Source organism: Eriocheir sinensis, unplaced genomic scaffold, assembly GCF_024679095.1.
Source record: "Eriocheir sinensis breed Jianghai 21 unplaced genomic scaffold, ASM2467909v1 Scaffold65, whole genome shotgun sequence".
Taxonomy (NCBI): Eukaryota; Metazoa; Arthropoda; class Malacostraca; order Decapoda; family Varunidae; genus Eriocheir; species Eriocheir sinensis.
This window is the reverse complement of record NW_026111998.1, coordinates 164,855-185,000: the sequence shown is the minus strand read 5'-3', so window position 1 is coordinate 185,000 and position 20,146 is coordinate 164,855.

Below are 20,146 nucleotides of genomic sequence, written 5' to 3'. Positions count from 1 at the left end.
TACCTCTTGAAGGGGAAGTGGCTGGGCCAGAGGGAGGATTTTGTATTCTGCTGTTTTATAAGTGGCTATATATATATATATATATATATATATATATATATATATATATATATATATATATATATATATATATATATATATATATATATATATATATATATATATATATATATATATATATATATATATATATATATATATATATATATATATATATATATATATATATATATATCACTTTTGGGGTGATTTTACCTGAAATTATGTTTTCAACTACCAATATAGACTTAGCGGACTAAAAAATGGTAAGCAGACTTCATTAGTGGGCTAAAAAATATTAGCGTCAGCATCAGTGGATTTGCGATAGCTGACCGGCGAAGCGGAAAATTTGCGGACTAGCGATTATCGGAATACTCAACAAAGTTAGCGGAATTGTGAATTGCGGACTAACAAAAGAAATAGCGAGTGCCCACCTCTGTCAGCCATGCACACTCTCTCTCTCTCTCTCTCTCTCTCTCTCTCTCTCTCTCTCTCTCTCTCTCTCTCTCTCTCTCTCTCTCTCTCTCTCTCTCTCTCTCTCTCTCTCTCTCTCTCTCTCTCTCTCTCTCTCTCTCTCTCTCTCTCTCTCTCTCTCTCTCTCTTCTTGCCGAGCAGGCTGCTTCCAATCATACTTAGGCAATATTACATACAGTTCATACAGTACTATTACACAGTACACACGTACATCCTTTTATATATTCACAAAAAACAAAAACACTCCATAATTACTATGTAAAATTATCTCCCTCCTCCTACCTTTCCGCAAAACTTTTTACACATTAGGTTGTGTAAATTTGAAATAAAATGAATACAAGGTGTAGTTTTAGTAGGTAATTAAGTAAGCATGCATTAATTATTTTTTTTCAATTTCGTAAACTGTACTCAGTAGTCCGCACTTGACACTGAGTCTTTGACTGTGTAATGTCTGAAATATATCCGCCACATCCTCCTTGTGTTTGATGCGGATGCGGATATTTATTTAATAAAAAATGCGGATACGTATGCGGATGCAGATGTATGATTTTTGAATATTGCTGATGCGGATGCGGTTGTGAAAAATATGCAGATGTTCCGCGGATGCGGATATCCAATACATGACTAACACACACACACACACACACACACACACACACACACACACACACACACACACACACACACACGCTCGCACTCCGGTAGCTCAATCGGTTAGAGCGCCAGGCTGCAAGGCTTCACGGCCAAACAGGCGGCGGCTCGAGCCCCGCTCAGGCTGGATTCTTTCCGTTGACTAGGAGTGGTTACTGTCCCCCCTTGAGCAAGGGGGATGGGGTGTGTGGTGTGTGAGGTCCTGCCAGTACCCAGAGATCGACGTAAAGAGCATGCACTTGCTCGTGCCGCTAGGGTACCTGCTGGCGAAAGCGAGTCCAACTCGTGATCAGGCCGTAGTGAATTGCGCACACACACACACACACACACACACACACACACACACACACACACACACACACACACACACACAGTGGTAATACAAAAGAAGTAAACGAAAAATGTGAATAAGAAATGGATAAAAAAATTCACGAAAAAAGTTATATACAGTTTGATTTAATAGATTAAATGATAAAAGAAACAGAAAGGTAGATAGGTCAATCAACACACAAATATATACAAGCATAAAAACATTCATACACTCAGCAAAATTCAAACATACATTAATAGATCAAGAGATAGACATATTCAGAGAGGCAGACAGACACATTGACAGGCAGGCAGATGCATACATAAGGAAGCCCAAACATGAAGACAGGCGGGGAGGAAAAGAGGGAAAAGGAGGAAAAGAGGAAAGGAGAAAAAGAGGAAAGGAGGAAAAGAGGAAAGGAGGAAAAAAGGAAGCGAGTCACGCCATTATTTGCACTTCGGAAAGAACCGTTTTTATTTCCCTTTTCCTCCGATGACTCAAGGCTTAGAGGATGAGAGAGAGAGAGAGAGAGAGAGAGAGAGAGAGAGAGAGAGAGATAATAATAATAATAATAATAATAATAATAATAATAATAATAATAATAATAAACTTTATTTCCACTAGAATAGGTTATTCTACACATACATTACACAACACACATTAGATATAAATGAAGAATATATACGTTGTTATCATACATAAATCAGTAATTTCTTTTTGAGGTTCGTTTTCAATGCAGTCAAGTTGTTGGAGGGTTTTTTTATTTCACAATTGTAGTGAGTTCCACAGCTCTCTCTCTCTCTCTCTCTCTCTCTCTCTCTCTCTCTCTCTCTCTCTCTCTCTCTCTCTCTCTCTCTCTCTCTCTCTCTCTCTCTCTCTCTCTCTCTCTCTCTCTCTCTCTCTCATTCACACCCGACCTCTGCTGAGAGAAGGTCGTGACCTCACCCCGCTGCGCTCCACAACATCGCTTGCCCTGTATTTTCGTTGTGCTCTTGGGATTGCGTTTGTGTGTTCTCGCTTGTGGACCTTGTGTGTTGCCTGTGATTTCCCGACACGTGTTTGGTGTGTGTTCGCTTGTGGTTTCTGCCTGTGGTTGCCTCTGTGATTTGTGTTTCCGGTGTTGTTGCGTGTGATCTGGCTGTTTCCGGGTGTTCTGCGTGGGTTTCAGAGTGATTCAAGTGTGTTGTGTTTCCGGTGTTTTTGTGTGTGATTTGGCTGCTTCTAAGTGTACTGCGTGTGTTTCAGTGTTTTGAGTGTGCTGTTTTGTTTCCGGTGTTTTTGCGTGTGATTTGGCTGTTTTTCGAGTGTTCTGCGTTTCGAGTGTGTTGTGTCTCCAGTGCTTTTGCGTGTGATTTGGCTGTTTATAGTGCTGCCTGTGGTTGCCTCTGTGATTTGTGTTTCCGGTGTTTTTGCGTGTGATCTGGCTGTTTCCGGGTGTTCTGCGTGGGTTTCAGAGTGATTCAAGTGTGTTGTGTTTCCGGTATTTTGTGCGTGTGATTTGGCTGCTTCTAAGTGTACTGCGTGTGTTTCAGTGTTTTGAGTGTGCTGTTTTGTGTCCGGTGTTTCTGCGTGTGATTTGGCTGTTTTTCGAGTGTTCTGCGTTTCGAGTGTGTTGTGTTTCCAGTGCTCTTGCGTGTGATTTGGCTGTTTATAGTGCTCTGCGTGGGTTTCAGAGTGTTTTGAGTGTGCTGTTGTATTTCAGGTGTTTATTGCGAGTGACTTGAGGGTGTGTAGTCGTGCTTATGCTTGGGTTTCTGTGTGTTTCGTGTGTCCCGAGTGTGACTTTGTGTTCCCGAGTGTCTCACGCGTGATTTGGGTGTGTCGACAACCGACCCTTTGAATTCCCTGAGGATTCAATCTGCTCCTCCTCACTACACCTCACTCTTTAAATCCCCTAGAGGATTAACACTTCCTACACCCCTTTCCCTCACCTCACCTAAGCCCCCCCCACCCTCGCTCACCTCACATCCCTTTTGCTCCTCCTCATCCCCTACAGGATTAGCCCTACTCCTCCCTCACCTCCACATATTTCTAAGCCCTCCCCCTCACTCACCTTACCTCACATCCTATTTACCCATCCCTTCACCCACCTTACCTCGCCTCTTTCTTAACCTTTCTTGTTCTCACACCCCTCACTCACCTCACATCCCTTCCTACTCCTCCTCTCTCCCACTTACCTCCTTTCCCAAACTCCCTCTCACTCATCTCACCTATTTCCTAATCCTCCTTGATCTCACACCTCACTCACCGCCTCCCTTTCCCCCTCTTTACTCACCTCACATCCCTTCCTACTCCTCCTCTCTCCCACCTCACCTATTTCCTAACCCTCCTTGATCTCACACACCTCACTCACCGCCTCTCTTTCCCCTCTTTACTCACCTCATATCCTTCCTACTCCTCCTCTCTCCCACCTCACCTATTTCCTAACCCTCCTTGATCTCACACACCTCCTCCGCCTCTCTTTCCCCTCTTTACTCACCTCACATCTCTTCCTACTCCTCCTCTCTCCCACCTCACCTATTTCCTAACCCTCCTTGATCTCACACAACTCACTCACGCCTCTCTCCCCCCTCTTTACTCACCTCACATCCCTTCCTACTCCTCCTCTCTCCCACCTCACCTATTTCCTAACCCTCCTTGATCTCACACACCTCCCTTTCCCCTCTTTACTCACCTCATCCCTTCCTACTCCTCCTCTCTCACTTTTCCTCCATTACTAAACTACCTCTCACACCTCACCCCTTTCCTAATCCCCTTCACTTTGTGTTTTATCTCTTTCATTTCAGCTAAGATGGCACCTAAGAAGTGCAGTACTTGTAACGGTAGCTTCTCAGCTCACTTTTTACAGGGCGTTCTGCTGTCTGTCGACTGTGTCTGTCCAGGCAGCATCTCGAGACAAGACTGCAGGAGCAGGAAGAGAAGATGGAAGAAGGCCAGAATAAAATAATGGAGCTTTCTCTCACCAGGCAGCATCTCGAGACCAGACTGCAGGAGCAAGAAGAGAAGATGGAAGCAGGTCAGAATAAAATAATAGAGCTTTCTCGCACTGTTGCCTCCTTGCAGGAATTCATCCAGGCTAACGTTGCTGTGGTGCCAAACCCTTCTCCAACCGCCCCCTTGCCCTCAGCGGTACCGTCGACACCAGCGGACAACACCACGCAACGGGAGGATGCTAGTGGCACCGACCATGATGGCTTCACCGTCGTGAATGGAGGAGCCAAACCAGCCAGACAAGCGATTTATCCTGTTCATTGCTTCAACAGGTTTGCCATTCTGGAGGAGGAGGACGAGCAGGAGAGCACCTTCCTGGTGGGTGACTCCATGATTCGCCAGCAGGTCGTTGAGTTCTGCGGCAGAGTTCCTCGTCGAAGACGGAACTATTGCTATCCTGGTGCTGGGATCGACGACATAACTGCTGCTCTTGAGGAGATCTCCCCCCAGGCTACTAATGATTCACTGTTTGTTATCCACACAGGTACGAACGACGTCACCACGACCCGGTCTGAGGAACTCCTGGAGAAGTACCGTAGGCTCATCCAGCAGTATAAGACTAAATCCCCTAACATTTTGATTTCAGGAGTTCTACCACGGACTTGGGCGGAGAGCGACTTTTTCAGTAAGGCCTTCAGCCTAAACAACCGCTTACAGACTCTTTGCAGGGAGCTTGACGTGGAGTTCCTAAACGCATGGGACAATTTCTATGGACAAAATGAACTTTTCCACAGGGACGGATTGCACCTTTCTCCCATCGGGGCAGCCAGACTCGGAAGGCTCCTCAACGAAGCAGTGCGTGTCATCCGAGCAAGAAACGAGTCACGGCCACGTCCCTCCACCCCGCCGGTGTAAATAGACGCCGTGCATCGCAACAAACCCGTAACCGTGATCCCGCAAGTACCACCACCTGTATTACCAAGCCTCTAGATAACTTAAAAATCCTTAGTTTCAATGCGCGTAGCCTAAGAAAAATTTGATGAACTGAGATGTCTTGCTTTAACAGAAAATTTTGACATAATTGCTATAACCGAAACATTTATCGACACCACAAATATTGATTTAAGTTCCGAATACAACATAGATGGCTACAGACTCTTCAACAAAGATCGTGTAAACCGTAGAGGCGGTGGCGTCGCCCTTTATGTCAAAAGCTATTTGCAACCCACCGACAAAACACCGGGAAACAGTACCGTTGAACATTTGTGCGTGCGAGTAAACATTGCAAAAGTCAATTTAAATATATCTGTCACCTACAGACCTCCCGGGCAATCACTCGATGACGACCTTGAAATGTACAGCGTCTTAAGGCAGTCACTTAATAACAACGACTCACTGATATTAGGAGACTTTAACCTCCCCCATATCGACTGGGCGACACTGTCAGGTACAGAAGGCGAGTCACATAGAATGATCGAATTTCTAGAAGAAAATTATCTAAGCCAAATGGTTTCTGAGCCAACTCGACAAAATAATATACTCGACCTTGTTATAACGACCCAAGATAACCTTGTCAGTAGTGTCACGGTAGGAGAACACCTCGGTTCTTGCGATCATAAATTAGTGCGCGTCGACATTAAAGCTCAATCATCAGTGACTGAAAATAAAGTAAAGGTGCCCAATTTCAAAAGAGCTAACTTCGTAGAAATCCGACAAAACTAACAGAAATACAACTATCAGATGACGGCAACGTAGAGGAAGCCTGGCTAAACTTAAAATCACTTACTCACTCAGCAGAACACATTCGTCCCCTTGTGCGAGAAGCGAATTAACACTAATAAAAGCCCACCGTGGTTTAATAGCGAAATTAAACAATCAGTCAATGAGAGAAAATTGTTTTACAGGTTAAAGAAAGAACAAAGCACGCCCGAGAACATTAGACTCTATAATGATGCCAGGCGACGAGTAAAAAGACTAGTAGGTCAGGCAAAGCGTAGATATGAAGAAAATATTGCAGCCAACTGTAAAAATAACCCGAAATCTTTCTTCAGTTACATAAACAACAGAAAGGCGATCAAAAGTGGTATTGGACCTTTAACAAACAGCGACGGTGCACTAGTGACTGACAGCCAACACATTGCAAACCTCTTAAACAATTACTTTTCCTCGGTGTTTAATACTAACAGTCTTCCTCTCGCTACCACCAACACCAGTACTATTGTAAATCTCGAGCATGCATTGCCTAATTTTGAAATAACAACTGATGAAGTCCTTAAAGCTCTCCATTCACTTAAAACAAATAAAAGACCTGGACCTGACAAAGTATATCCAACTCTGCTGAAAGAAACGAAGAGCGAAATACTCTCCTCCCTCACAACCGTATTCAATATGTCCTTGCGACAAGGCATCGTCCCTTCAGATTGGAAAAAGGCTAACGTGACACCGATTTTCAAGAAAGGAGACAAAAAAGTACCAGGTAATTACAGGCCCATTAGTCTAACTTCGGTTGTAGGTAAGCTACTTGAGGGCATAATTAGAGACAAAATTGTGAGTTACCTTGAAAGCCACTCATTGATTGGGGACTCACAACATGGCTTCCGAAACAAAAGATCCTGCCTATCAAACCTATTAACCTTTTTAAACGACCTCTTCACTGTTTATGACGTAACCAAATCACTGGACGTAGTCTATCTTGATTTCCAGAAAGCGTTTGATAAAGTCCCGCATCATAAATTACTTTACAAATTAAAGCAAATAGGTATTGACGGTCAAGTAAACCAATGGATCGCGAATTGGTTGAGCAACAGACAACAAAGAGTAGTGATTGACGGATTTAACTCAGAGTGGGCGCCTGTCACTAGTGGCGTCCCTCAGGGCTCGGTCCTTGGCCCAGTGCTCTTCATTATTTACATCAACGACGTGGATGTTGGACTCAATAACCGCATTAGTAAATTTGCAGACGACACAAAGATTGGTAACTCGGTTCTCACTGACGAAGACAGGCAAAGCCTCCAAGAGGATTTGCACAAAATTTCAGCTTGGTCGGATAGATGGGAGATGCCCTTTAACGTAGACAAGTGCCAGGTCCTTCAAGTTGGAACGAGGAATAAGAAGTTCGAATACGAAATGCGCGGCGTTAAACTCAAAAGCGTTCAATGCGTCAAAGACTTGGGGGTCAAAATCGCGTCAAACCTCAAATTCTCACAGCAATGCATCGATGCAGCAAATAAAGCGAACAGAATGTTGGGCTTCATTAAAAGAAACTTTGTATTCAAGAATAAAGATGTAATACTCCCGCTCTACAACAGTTTAGTCAGACCCCACTTGGAATATGCGGTACAGTTTTGGTCCCCCCACCATGCAAAGGATATTGCTAAATTAGAAGGTGTTCAGCGTCGGGCAACGAAAATGATCCCTTCCTTGCGCAACAAATCCTACGAAGAAAGGCTTTCTATCCTTAACATGTTCTCTCTTGAGAAACGTCGCCTCCGAGGAAAATTGAACGAATGTTTTAAAATACTTAATGGTTTCACGAATGTAGACAGATCAACATTGTTTATGATCGATGACAGTCTGCGCACGAGGAACAATGGCGTAAAACTCAGATGTAGACAAGTAAATTCAGATTGCACCAAATTTTTCTTCACCAACGTTGTAGTGCGAGAATGGAATAAGCTTCCACCATCAGTGGTCCAGTGTAACACGATTGTCTCCTTCAAAAATAAGCTCGACCGTCACTTCCTTCAACTTAATATCAACTAGAGTAGAAATGCAACGTTTTGGAGTCTTCTGATTAATGTAAAATCACTTAGGTTTAAGGACAGACCACCAAGTCTGGACCATGGGGTCTGTGTGGTCTGATTTTCTATGTAAATCTATGTAAATCTCTCTCTCTCTCTCTCTCTCTCTCTCTCTCTCTCTCTCTCTCTCTCTCTCTCTCTCTCTCTCTCTCTCTCTCTCTCTCTCTCTCTCTCTCTCTCTCTCTCTCTCTCTCTCTCTCTCTCTCTCTCTCTCTCTCTCTCTCTCTCTCTCTCTCTCTCTCTCTCTCTCTCTCTCTCTCTCTCTCTCTCCCCCCCTAGTACAGAAAGAGCTCTCGCACCTGTGTCAGTGTTTGTTCTAGGGACATATAGATTGTTCTGCTGCCGTGTCGTGGAGTTTGATATAATGTTAACAGTTGTAAGGGAGAGGATATTTTCTGGGAGAACTTCTATTTTGTGTTTAAAGTGTTATTACTAAGGTGAAGGTGACGAGATCTTTTATTCTGAGCCACTTCAATTCATTAAATAATGGTGTGACGTGATCAAATTTCCTGGCTTTCCCGTCTGCTACTTTGATTGCAAAGTTTTGTACTTTCTGTACCTTGTCAAGTAAGGTAGAGTTGGTGGTCTCCCAAATGGTTATGCCGTATTTGATGGTACTGAGTACCAGTGACTGAAGGATGGTGATTCGTGTCTCTTTGTCGAAGTGGTCTTTTTTCCTGTTAATAAACATCAAAGTTTGTTGGTGATAGCGAGTGTTCTTAGGGCTAGTCGGTTCGCAGATAGAGAAACTCGTATCCGCCAGGGTTACTTTATTTGGGGTGGGGGGTGGAGGGGGGAAGATTGCTCCCTTCTGCACGAGGGAGCACGGGTTGGTGTGTGTGCGGAACAATGTGTATGAGTAATCACAATTTGAAGATAAGTGGTAAAAGATTCTCATCGCACGAAGCTAAACACTTCTTCAATCGAGTTGTTAATGTTTGGAGCTCTCTACCTTGTGATGTCGTTGATAGTACAACAGTTACGACCTTCAAGAATAGATTAGACAAGTGTTTTGAATCCAACCAGCAACTAAGATATTACTCATTGTCGTAATAACGTTAAGTTCTTTCGAATACTGGTGTCCTTGTCCGCTTTTATCGCCCGGTTAGTGGTAGCAGTAATGGTAGTTCTTTCCTCTTTCCTTCATAAATTCCATGCAGTTTTTCCATGCTGCATGGTTCTTTTTCCTGCCAGCTTTGGCTGGAGGGATGGGGTGGGAGGAGCCTTCACCTTTGGTGTCCTTCATCTTCCACCTTTGATTAGATAGTTAGTGTAGCTTGTCACAAACAACCGTAAGGACCAGCAGGTCTGCTGTTGTTTGTTCTTCCTTTGTGTTCCTTTGTGAGTGGACAACAAGAGGACATGGACGGACAGTCAGAGATAGACGAGTAACAAGAAAAGTTAAACATTGAAGACCCACAAGACGGACAAGGAGACAATGAAAATTCACTTAATGAGTCTGCAATACACTTAATGAGTCTGCTCTGCAGCGCCCAGTTTCTTAAGAATCACCAAGGAGAAGAAGCACGCAGTTTGAGCGGTGACTGCTACACGTTCCCATTGATTTCTTGATGGTTTCACTTATGTGCCTGTCGAACGTCAAGTAGGAGTCTAAGTATATGCCGAGGTTTTTGGATGAATGTCACTGTCGGCACATCCTATGGTGATACTGTTCGGTAGGTGTGCTAGGAGCTGACGTGTGCCTTAGAATATGCATTGAGTTTTATTTGAATTGAGCTTAAGGCCATTTCTTAGAAAATATGTTCTTATTTGTTTGAGTGTTTTCAGATGTGGAGATTAGAGAGAGTAGGTCATTGATGGTGCCGCTATGGAGGAACGGTGTATCATCGGCATATTGCACCAGGAGGCAGTTGTTGATGTGTCTGGACATGTCATTGACGTGGATGGTGAGTAATAACGGCCCGAGTATAGAGCCTTGGGGGACGCCATAGGGAACAGCTTGCCTGGAGGAGATTGTGTTGCTGAAGCGGACTGATTGTGTTCTGTTATTAAGGTAATTATCGAAACAAAGTGTCAACATTGATCAGGCGTTGTTTACGAAGGTGGATGGTATGACTGAAGCTATCGAAGGCCTTAGATAGATCACACAGTGTAAGATGGGGTATTCTCTTTTGGTCTATGTTATTATATATTTTATCTGTGATGTGATGAGAGAGAGAGAGAGAGAGAGAGAGAGAGAGATGGAGTGAGTGAGTGAGGAGATATTTTATACATTTTCTGTCTCTCAACCCAACGCCTTTCTCCTGTCTCTTTGTCTCTGTCTATAGCTGTCACTCACCTCCCTTCTCTCTCTCTCTCTCTCTCTCTCTCTCTCTCTCTCTCTCTCTCTCTCTCTCTCTCTCTCTCTCTCTCTCTCTCTCTCTCTCTCTCTCTCTCTCTCTCTCTCTCTCTCTCTCTCTCTCTCTCTCTCTCTCTCTCTCTCTCTCTCTCTCTCTCTGTGGATAATTCACGTTTGCTGGATATTCCTTGAGGGTTTGTAGACCCAGTGTGGAGCGAGAGGCCAATGGAGGCACGGAGTAATGGAGGGAAGGAGAGAAAGAGTGAAGGGAAGGAGGAAAGGAGGGGTGGAGGATAGATTGAAAGATAGGTTAGGTGCGTGACGGTAGTGAGGGAGAAAGGGAGGAAAGGTCAGGAAGAAAAATAAAAGGAAATAGGTAAAGGTAGGAAAGGAAGGAGAGGAGAGAAGGAAGGGAGGAGAAAGGATGAAAGAAAGAAGGCTAGGGAATAGACGGTTGGAAGTGGGGGAGGAAAGATTAGGAAGAAGAGGAGGAATGAGGAGAAAGTGAATATAAAGAAAGGTAAGGGAAGAGAGGAGAAACCGTGGAAGAAAGGAAAGAGGGAAGGAAGAGAGGACGGGCGACAGGAGAAGCGAAGAAAGGCGGAAAGATGGGACGAGAGGAAGTGTCAGAGCAGGAAGAAAGGAGGAGAGAGAGAGAGAGAGAGAGTAATAGAGAGAGAGAGAGAGCGGAGAGAGAGAGAGAGAGAGAGAGAGAGAGAGAGAGAGAGAGAGAGAGAGAGAGAATTACATAGAATTACATAGATAAACAGACCACACAGGCCCTAAGGCCCAAACTAGGTGGTCTGTCCTAAACCTGAGTGACAGTTGTTACGCGGCCACCATGGCGTTGAAACTGACCTAGTGAACATTTAGATGGAGGAGACAGCGGTCAAGATTATTCTTAAACGATGCAATCGAGTTACACTGCGCCACTGATTGTGGTAATCTGTTCCAATCTCGAACGACAGCATTAGTGAAGAAAAATTTTGTGCAATCTGAATGAACTTGTCTACATTTGAGTTTAGCGCCATTATTTCTCGTTCACGTCGAATCATCCATCACAAACAGCTTGATCGGATCCACGTTGGTAAAACCGTTAAGTATTTTAAAGCACTCGATCAGTTTTCCTCTGAGACGTCGTTTTTCAAGAGAAAACATGTTTAGATGTGACAGCCTTTCCTCGTAGGGTTTGTTTCGTAATCAAGGAATCATCTTGGTTGCTCTTCGCTGAACACCTTCTAATTTAGCATTGTCTTTCGCATGGTGGGGAGACAAAAACTGCACGGCATACTCCAAATGAGGTCTGACGAAACTATTATACAAAGGTAGTATAACATCTTTATTCTTGAATGAAAAATTTCTCTTAATCAAACCGATCATCCTGTTTGCTTTTTTAACGGACTCGTTGCACTGCTGGGAAAACTTGAGGTTAGACGCGACTGTGACGCCAAGATCTTTGACCGAGTGAACACCTTTAACTTTAACGCCGCACATTTCATAGTCCTTCTTTATATTTCTAGATCCAACCTGCAGAATCTGGCACTTGTTTCTATTAAAAGGCATTTCCCATTTTACTGACCAATCTGATATTTTACGCAAATCTTCTTGTAGGCTCCGCCTGTCACATTCCGTAAGCACCCCATTGCCGATTTTCGTGTCGTCCGCAAATTTACTAATGAAATTGTTGAGATCAAGGTCAATATCGTTGATGTAAATGATGAAGAGAACGGGTCCCAGGACAGAGCCTTGGGGGACACCACTAGTGACATGCATCCACTCAGAGGTCACTCCATTTATTACAACTCTTTGCTTTCTATTGCTTAGCCAGTGCTTGATCCATTCGTGAAGTTTACCCCCGATACCTATTTCCTTGATTTTATGAAGCAACTTGTAGTGTGGGACTTTATCAAACGCTTTCTGGAAGTCTAAATAAATAATATCAAGTGATTTAGAAACATCATAGACTGCAAAAAGCTCGTTATAAAACGTTAATAGATTCGTCAAACAAGATCTGTTTTTACGGAAACCATGTTGCGAGTCCAGGATTAGCGAATTACACTCTAGGTAGTTAACTACTTTATCTCGAATAATTGTCTCAAATAGTTTACCAATAATTGAAGTTGAGCTGACTGGCCTGTAATTATCCGGTAATTTTCGGTCGCCTTTTTTGAAAATGGCTGTTACGTTAGCCATTTTTTCCAATCACTAGGAACGATACCATGGTGCAAAGACATATTAAACAGCATTGTTAAATGTCTGAGTATCTCTCTTGATATTTCTTTAAGTAATTTTGGATATATTTTATCAGGTCCTGGACTTTTGTTAGTTTTAAGTGACTGCAGCGCTTTGAGAACCTCATCTGTATTGATTTAAAAGTCAGGGAGGGTATGACTGGGATTTTCAATAGTGTTAGGAACAGCAGCAGTATCGGTAGAACTACTATTAAAAACCGAGGCGAAATAAGAATTTAACGTGCTCGCTATGCGTTGGCTGTCTGTCACGATATTGCCCGAATTATCTGTTAATGGGCCAATCCCACTTTGAATCTCTTTTTTGTTGTTTATATATCTAAAAAAACCTTTAGGATCTGACTTGCAATTTACCGCAATGTTTACTTCGTACCTCCGTTTCGCCTGTTTGATTAAACTTTTGGCTTGTCGTCTTGCTTCGTAGTACCGTGTACTATTTTCGGTAGAGTTATCGGTTTTCTTTTGCTTATATAACAAGTTTCTCTTTTGGAGAGCAAGTTTGATTTCATTATTAAACCAGGAAGGATTTTTAACTTTTCGGCGCTTTTCACAAGATTGCACGGATATATTTTGTTCAGTTAGTATCGAGCTTTAAAGTATTGCCAAGATTCTTCGACGTCGATCTTGGATACTAATTGAAAGTTCGTTAATGACTGTCTTATTCTTTCAAAATTCGCTCTTAAAATTGGGAACCAATACCTTATTCTCTGCAATCCTTGTTTGAGCTCTTATGTTGAGAGGCACCAGTCTATGATCGCATGATCCGAGGTGTTCGCCAACGCTAACATTGTCAACTAAGTTCTCTTGGATTACTAATACAAGATCAAGAATATTATTATCGCGCGTTGGTTCACTAACCATTTGGCTAAGGCAGTTATTTTCGACGAAGTCTAACATCCTGTGCGATTCCCCCTCGGATCCCGTGAGTGTCTGCCAGTCTATATGCGGCAGATTGAAATCGCCCAAAATTAATGCATCACTGTTTCGGAGAGTTCTTTGCAAAACGCTATACATTATTTCATCATCCTCGCGTGATTGGCCTGGAGGCCTATAAGTGACGGATATGTTGATTTTAAATTGATCGGTATTTGTACTCACGCTCAAGTGTTCTACAGTACTGTCCTCTAGTGTTTTATCAACGGGCTGTAAGTTACTTTTGACGTAAAGAGCTACTCCTCCACCTCTTCGATTAACTCGGTCTTTATTGAAAAATATAAAGTTATCTATATTATTATATCATTATTAGCTGTGTCAATAAATGTTTTAGTAACGGCAATTACATCAAAGTCTTCTGTTTTAGTTAGGCACTGCAATTCATCGATCTTATTTCTTGAGCTTCGAGCGTTAAAGCTAAGAACCCTTAAATTGTCTGTTGGTGTAACTCGAGAAACGGAGTTGTTTGTTGTTTTACGATTTAGTGAAATGGTGGCCGCATGACAACTATTTGTATTTAAGTGTACGGGGTGTGAGAGAGAGAGAGAGAGAGAGAGAGAGAGAGAGAGAGAGAGAGAGAGAGAGAGAGAGAGAGAGAGAGAGAGAGAGAGAGAGAGAGAGAGAGAGAGAGAGAGAGAGAGAGAGAGAGAGAGAGAGAAGGGTAAAAGAAGAGGAGGAGAAGGGAGGAGGGAGGAGGTAAAAGGAAGGTGTGTGGAAGCCGGTGAAAGGCGGAAAAGGAGGGAAAACATGTGCTATGAAAAGCTATGAAAAGGGAGGCTGAGGAAAGAATGGAGTAGGAGGAGGAGGAGGCGGAGGAAGAGCTGGTAAGAGAGAGTGTCACAGAGAGAAGCTAGGAGGAAGGGAAAGATGAATAGAGAGGTAAGAGAAATGTTGAAATATGAGGAATATGTGAGTAGGAAGAAGGGGAAGACAAGAAGAAGAGAAGGAAGAGGAAAGAAAGGGCAGCTGAGAGAAAAGCAAAGAGGAGAGGTGGAAAAGAGAAGACGCAATTGGGAGATGTGATGTTCTGAGGTAGAAGGAAAAGTAGAGAGGAATAAGGAGGAAAAACAAGATGGGAAAAAAGCAAAGCAAGAGGTGGGGAGGCGGTGGCTGAGTGGTTAGCGTGACAGCCCCGCGTTCAGGAGCTCCAGGAGGGACGCGGGCTCGAATCCTGGCCGCCGCACAGCTGAGGTCTTTCAGTCATCGCCGAGTGGCCTAAGACTACCCACATGCTGGCCTGAAGACCACCCATCAACCCGGGCTCTAGATAACCTTTCCAAAGAGAGGCTCAAAGATGAGTTCCGGGGGGCAGCATGAGCCAACACAAGATGGCGCTACTATAAACACTCGCTTGCGCCAGAACGGGCTGGGCCGACCACCAGGCCCCACCGGGAAGAAGCCTACCGGCGCAATAAACCGCGACGTAAAACAAAAAAGGGAAGACGACGCAGAAATGGAAAGAAAACAAGATGGCATAAAGTGAGGAAAGGACGAGGATATATAGGTAAACGAGGGAGGAATATATTTAAAGGAATGAATAGGAGCTGGATGAGGAGGAGGCGGAGGAGGAGGAGGTGTGTGAGAGAGGTCAGTCAGTTTAAGAGCACGAGGAAGGAAATTGAGAGGAAGGAGAGACGAGAGGTGAGAGGAAGAGAGAGAGAGAGAGAGAGAGAGAGAGAGAGAGAGAGAGAGAGAGAGAGAGAGAGAGAGAGACTTTTCACTTCTTCATTATTTGTTTATCTTTTCACAACTTTCTACTATTCATTCCCACCTTTTCTTCCTTTTCCTTCTTCCTCCATTATTTCATCTTTTTTTCTTTACTCTTCCCCCACTTGACCTTTCTTTCCACTTCCATGTTTTTTTATGATTCCTCTCCTTTCCTCCTCCTCCTCCTCCTCCTCCTCCTCCTCCTCCTCGCATGCGGGTGAAGTGTTTTCACCTCAGGGAACTAGACGTCCTTGCCTTGCATAGTCTCAGGTCACCCTTGGACAAGGTGTAATACCTGATCTGTCTCCCGTGCCAGGGTCACGGTGAAGCCTCTGGGCAGCAGCAGTGGTGGACTGGACTGCAGGCAGAGGATCTCTTTATGACACAATGGCTGGAGTTCCAGGGTCCTAGTCAGCTGGACCGTGCCTAATTATTAAGGCTTGGGGTGTAGAGGAGTGTGGCGACCTCTGCACTAAAAAGTCTTCCTGGGAACCAGTTGTCGGTGTGAGCTACCCGTCCCTCCCCTCTATCGACAGTACTCCCATCCCTAGTCTGCATAACAGCTGGTTCTTGTTTTCTCCTGAAAGAGATGTCTTCCGTGGGCCATTTGAGGTTGTACCTCCAGGCTTCTAGGTGGAGTTTCTGAGGGTTTTTCTTATACTCAAGGAATATTTCAGCTTTTTGGTCTCTGAGGAAGGGCGTCTGATACTCTCTAGAGTTGGTGGAGAACACCTGGTGACAGGTGTCACTGGCGAGGCCTCGAAAGGGTCGCAGAGTTGGGTTAGACGTTTCGGAAAGTGGGAACGAATTGCTGGTTCCTCTCCTCCCTTGCCAGCTCTGCTCTGAGTGACTACGCCGGCCCCGTTCTATGGGACAAAACTTCGAGGACAATTGCTGAAAAGCGCCGGGTTGTGAAAGTCTCTCTCGTGACCGAGGCTCAGGACAAGCGATTGGTCTTTGAGGCGTTTTCAAGACCCTGTGGGAGCGAACTCCCAGTGTTGGAGGCATCTAACACAGCAGTATCTAATTTCCATGCACAATTTTTATACAATTCAGTTTATGGTCACAATTTAAGTTATTTCGAAAGCGCTTTTAATATTTGCCCAAACTCGCTTAAATTTCTAACAATGCCTTCGAACCTTAAGTGTGACGTCTGTCCCGGACGATTTGCAGCTCAGTTCTTCCAGCTGAGTAAAACTTGCCGCCTCTGCGTTCAAAGACTACATCTTCAGAAGACTGTGACTGAATGGAAAGTCAAGCACAATGATCTTGAAAAGAAATTCGTAGCCCTTCAGGAATTTGTTTTAAGTAATGTGGCAGTGACTTCACCATCGATGGTTGAGAGGCCCTCCACCGAGACTATGCCCTCTCCAGACGACCCTCCTGCTTCACGGGAGGGCGTGTTACCTGCCTCACATGTTGACTCCCAGCCTGCCTCACATGCTAACCCCCAGCCTGCCTCACAGGCAAACCTCCAGCCTGCCTCACAGGCTACCCCCAGCCTGCCTCACAGGCTACCCCCCAGCCTGCCTCAGAGGCTAACCCCCAGCCTGCCTCACAGGCTAACCCCCAGCCTGCCTCACAGGACAACCGCCAGCCTGCCTCACAGGCTGACCCCCAGCCTGCCTCGCAGGCTAACCCACAGCCTGCTTCACAGGCTAACTCCCAGCCTGCCCCACAGGACAACTTCCAGCCTGCCCCACTTAACGCTTCTCTTCCTGCTTCACAGGATGTCGGGTTCCAACCTGTAAGGAATGGAGCCAAACCGAAGCAGGCAACCAAGGATTTACTGACCCCCACTACCTTCAATAGGTTCCAGGTGCTGGCAGACACCATGGAGGATGAGTTCGAGACTCGCCTAGTTGGGGACTCCATGGTGCGTGGCCAGCTGGTAGAGTTCTGTGGTCGTTCATCAAACGGCCGCAGAATACGTTACTGCTATCCAGGTGCCAGACTGGACGACATCACCACAGCGTGCGATGATGTTACGAGAAATGCCGACCGAAACACCCTCTTTATCATTCACGCGGGGACGAATGACGTAAAGACAACCCGTTCTGAGGAACTGCTTGAGAAATACCGCCGCATGATCAAGCAGTATAAACGTAAAACGGATGCCAGTAACATCATAATCTCAGGAATCCTCCCGAGGGTCGGAGCGGAATCTAGCTTTTACAGTAAGGCCTTCAGCACAAACAGCAGACTGCAGTCCCTTTGCTCACAAGAAAACGCCCAGTTCGCTAATTTGTGGAACAATTTTTACTACGATTCAGACTTGTTCCTTCCTGATGACATCCACTTAAACCCTGTTGGAGCAGCCCGTTTCGGGAGGCTGCTCTGTGACCAAGTGGCTCTTCGAAAGCCAAAAAACGCGGGGGCGAAAACACCAGCAGCTCCACCGTAAGGGAGCACTCAACCCGCAAAACCCCCGACTCGAATCACATTAAAGCTTGCTATGTAAACGCTCGTAGCCTACGTTACAAATTTGAAGACTTAGAAGTCCTCGCAGCTACAAATCATTATCACATCATCGGACCCACAGAATCTTGGATAGACACTTCAAATAGAGATTTCATTGCGGACTATAGATAACCGGGTTATACCATCTTTAGTCATGAAAGAGAGAACAGACAGGGTGGAGGCGTTATCTTTTACATCCACAACTCTCTCAATCAAGTATCCGTGAAAACAGATATTATAACCAATGTAGACACGGTCTTCATTGAAATTAAAAATAAATCTCATAAAATAGTAATTGGACTTATCTACAGACCGCCAAGGCAGACTCTTGATATCGACCACGCATTAAGTGAATTATTATTAGAAACAAGTAGCAGTTGCGAGGCAGTAATTGTTGGGGACTTTAACTTGCCAGTGAAAAGATGGGGTGAACCGTTGAACTGTCATACAGGGCTCGACCTGTACACAAATTTACTAGGAAGTGATTTGCATCAACACGTTCAAGAACCGACTCGGGAAAATAATATACTTGACCTTATCTTTTCAATGACAGCTGATCTAGTTAACGAAGTAAATGTTGGTCCAATTTTTAGTTCTAGCGATCACCGAACAATCACATTCAGCATCAATATGAAAGAAAGTGAAGTAACTCCTCGTAAAGAAAAGGTGCCTGATTATCAGAGAGCGAATTTCGTAAGACTCCGATCAATTCTAAATAATTCTGACTGGACTGAAATCACGGCGGAAACAGATATTGATAAATCTTGGGGGGCCTTCACCACAATATTGAACAATGCCATAAGCATATGCGTACCCTATCGTAGCAGACGTTCAGCTTCTAAGAAGAAACCCAAATGGTGGAATAACGAAATTCAAAATAGCCTATCTCTTAAAAAATGCGTATACAGTAGATACATATCAACTCAGAGTGAGGCTGACAAACTAGAGTTGGACATAATTTGCCGCGAAACCAAGAAATTAATAAAACGAAGCAAGAAAAATCTTGAAGAATATATAGCAGAATCAAGTAAATCTAATCCTAAAGAATTTTTTAGCTATGTAAATAATAAAAAGTCACGCACTTGTGGTATCGGACCGCTTGCTAATGAAAATGGTAACCACACGAACGATGAAAATGAAATGGCTACAATCCTAAATAACTTTTTCGCATCCGTATTAACCGACGAAGATTGTTTATCACCTCAACCGCCGGAGGTCAGAAGGACCGATAAGACGTTAAGTGACGTGCTCATCATAGAAAGTGACATTTTACGCACAACTGAAAAGATTAAAGTAAGCAAAGCTCCTGGTCCAGACAAAAGTACCCCTAGGGTCTTAAAAGAAATCAAACATCAAATTTGTCAACCGCTCTCCATCATACTCAATAAATCTTTAACAGCTGGAAAAAGTTCCGTCGGATTGGAAACTTGCAAATGTCACACCAATTTTCAAAAAGGGGGACAAGTCTCATCCAGGAAACTATCGACCAATTAGCCTGACATCGATTGTTTGTAAGTTAATGGAGACTATCATTCGCGACAATATGGTGAAATTCTTCGAAGAAAATAATATAATAAATAATTCGCAACATGGCTTCCGTAGTAAACGTTCGTGTTTGACTAACTTACTTGATTTTTTTTCACTATATTTTTGAGGTGTTCGATGAAAGCAGATCAGTAGATATCATATATCTGGATTTTCAAAAGGCATTTGATAAGGTCCCCCACCAACGATTGCTCAGCAAACTATTGGCGCACGGTATCTAGGGTAACATTCACAATTGGCTTGCGGGCTGGCTCTCTGAGCGGAAACAAAGAGTAGTTCTAAACGGTGTTACATCTAACTGGTTTGACGTCAGAAGCGGCGTACCTCAAGGATCAGTGCTTGGCCCCATGCTCTTCTTAATTTATGTTAATGATATTGATGATGGGCTCACTTGCAAAGTACCAAAATCTGCTGATGACACAAAAATTGCTAGTAAAGTAACTGCGACACTCGACGAAGAAGCTTTACAATCAGATCTAGATCGACTTGCACGTTGGGCCAATCAATGGCAAATGAAATTTAACGTTAACAAATGTAAAGTGTTGCACATCGGAAAAAAATAACAATCGCGTTCGGTACGTAATGAATGGCCAACAACTTTCAGCAGTAAGTAAAGAAAAGGATCTTGGAATCACTATATCAAGCGATTTAAAGCCCGGTCAGCATTGTTCAGAGGTAGTTAAAACTGCAAACAAGTTGGTTGGCTTCATCGGACGAGTCTTTAATAATAAATCGGAAAAAGTAATAT